This window comes from Atta colombica, unplaced genomic scaffold (assembly GCF_001594045.1).
Source record: "Atta colombica isolate Treedump-2 unplaced genomic scaffold, Acol1.0 scaffold111, whole genome shotgun sequence".
Lineage (NCBI taxonomy): Eukaryota > Metazoa > Arthropoda > Insecta > Hymenoptera > Formicidae > Atta > Atta colombica.
Window position 1 is genome coordinate 1,749,533 of NW_017259197.1, and position 2,927 is coordinate 1,752,459.

A 2,927-nucleotide genomic window follows, 5' to 3' on the forward strand; every position below is an offset into this window, starting at 1 on the left:
AATGTGAAACATTTAGAGGACAAAATGCACAATTCCAAAAACCACACAATTTAAACAATGAAAATTATGAGAAAGTTATTGTTAAAAGTATCATAGTTCTCCAGAAATTAAATTAATAAGATTATCTTAAATTCTTAAAACTACTTATTGAAAATATTTAACTTTCATAAATTAATATATATTTTTCAATCAAATGTCATTCCGACATCATTTCAACTATCAAAAATTGAAAATTTAAATTTTTTCAGTAAGATAATATACTTAAAATATTGAAGTTATTGCACAGTACTGTACTCTGTTATATCTCGTATCGGTATACGAGCTTACTACTCTATACAGCGAATCTGGTGCCTCCAGATTGCATCATCGTTGTGGTATATGGGTCGTTAGTCGATGCGCATAATCTTCGATCGCAATCGTGGCTGGTGGGCCGATTATACCTGGCTTGGCATATCGATCTCACTAGTCGATACGGATATCGAATTCGAATCTTGGGGTGATCCTTCCCGACACAGACGGCTGCGAGATAGAACCGGAGGCACAATTGCGAGCAACCCAGTTTTGGGAATGAATGGCAAATGAGCGTAGGAATTCTCAGCGAACATGCTCTGCGGGAAGTCTTAACCCGTGCACTACTAAAAACGATCGTAATTGCTCAACGGATTACATCAAATGTAAGGAATTATGAAAATGACTACGCAATTAGACTACTCTATGAATGTGATTATCTGTGAAAAGGCTCGTATAATTCACAATCTTTATAATAATAAAAATATATGGAATATATCTTTATTATTATAAAGATTGTGAATTAGGGAAAAAGAATACATATAAGAATATATATATAAATGTTTAATAGAATTAGATAGAATAGAACTAGATAGATTAATATACATAGATTTAGATAGAACAGAACAATTGCTCATGAAATTAAAAATTTACAGTATAGACTATAGGTAGTTTAAACAATCAAATGTTAACATTTTTACAAGTATTTCTAGTAAATATATCTTTTTATTGATTATCTTTATTCACATCTTTCGTCATTCTAAACGCTATAATTATATGGTTGCTCGTCTTTAATAGATTAGCAACGGCGTGTTGATCGAGTATACTCTTACTTGTTCCGTTTCTCGCAATGCTGTGAGTCATTCATTACGACTGGCGGCACATCGAGGATCTCTTGAATGTTTCTTTCAACCTTTCTCATCGTCGTTAGAACTTAGTGATGGTGTTAAATTTAACGAGTCCAATAATTAAATTAAAAATAAGGACTTCGAAAGTGACTGAGATCGTAACTCTTTGTTCATCGCTCTCGTTGAAGTATAAATTGTTCGATCGATATAATTCAAACGTCGTAAAAATTGATGGTTTATTTTTCTGGCATGTAATAACTATCATAATATATGGGAATGTTAGACTAGTTGCCATTTTCCTCTCTTGAAAGGGAAGTTCACAATATAAATGATATCCCTCTCTGTTTCCCTTTCGTGATTCTTTTCCCTTTTTTTTTTCTTTTACATGCAGTTATTTTGTTATGGCGCAATAATGCATCAACTTGGCTGGAAGAGCTTAACTTTATAATACAGCTATTGCATTTTTATTTCCCAAGAATAATCACGTCACTAATTTTTTATGAGTCTTTATAAGACAGGTAGTTGCAACTGTTAAACGATATACATATATCCATAAATTTATGTAATAAAAAATGTTACATTAAAAAATTTTTATTTTTTAAGAAGTATATTTATAGTAAAGCAATACATAGTAATTAAATATTATCGATAATTACTCTATGCAATATATGCAATATGGATGCAATATTTGCAGAACAAAGCATAAACGATATAGAGTCTATTGACCATTGTACTCAGCTATTATATTCGTGTATCGCAATTAAAAATAAAAAGATTAATTGATCGCACTTTTTATTCGAAAATTTTGACAGTATTGAAATAATATGAGTATTTTAAACGTACACAGAAAAATATATGAAAGCCTACACATGTGTTTTATCACGATAACATTCATTTACTCGAAAATCGTTTAGTCGCATCTATTTCAATCGCATAATTGCCAAAACATTCACTTGTAATGAATTTTATCCTGCAGCAAAATCCGCATAATTAAATTTGACATAAATCGATTTTAATACAATGAACAATAAATAATCATACATATATCGCACTACTACGCACTGATGCTTCTCAATTCTTATCTGTTTATGAAGATCTAGTATATTTGTCGCGACATAGCCAGTCATCAATTCATTGCGCAGAAAATCTCATTGCACACGTTCGAACGAATATGCCGAAATGATTTCCATATTCACACAAGCGATTGGTCATACGATGAATCTACTTTTCCAAACACGATTTCCATGCATTTCACTCATAAATATCGTTTACCCCAAAAAATTGCCTGTTTCGATGACCTTTCAATATTTCGTTGTAACGGACACTGCTATCGTAATATCTGCCATTACAGGAAAATACATTATATTAGAATTTTAATGATTTTTTTTTTAAATCATTAAATGTTCTCTAATTTTTTTAATTCTTATATCAAATTCTTTAAACGTTAACTTATATTAATATTTATTAAACATTGATTTTATTTAAAAAACAGATAATTTAATCGCTAATGCAGCATTAAAAAATATGAAAAAAATTTATTAAATAAGTTCCTTTAACCCCTTAAAATACTGCCAAATTATTTAAATTTAATGCTCAATATTTAATTTTTAATTATATTTTTTTTATTTTAATTATAACAATAGGGTATCTCTCATCCTAATTTCTTTCCCTAACTTATTTATCTTTAATATTAAATAAGTCCTTAATTCTTTAATATTTAATAATAACTCTTTTTAATTATGTTTAAATCTTTATATATTTCATCATATAAAAATATGTATTTATTAAAAT

General features: G+C 28.9%; 1 protein-coding gene across 10 annotated transcripts in view; it reads left to right on the top strand.

The window, feature by feature from the left end:
• The window catches only part of LOC108693946 (CUGBP Elav-like family member 2), a 560,873-nt gene that overhangs the window by 483,494 nt on the left and 74,452 nt on the right, over positions 1–2,927 (top strand). The window lies entirely within an intron of this gene.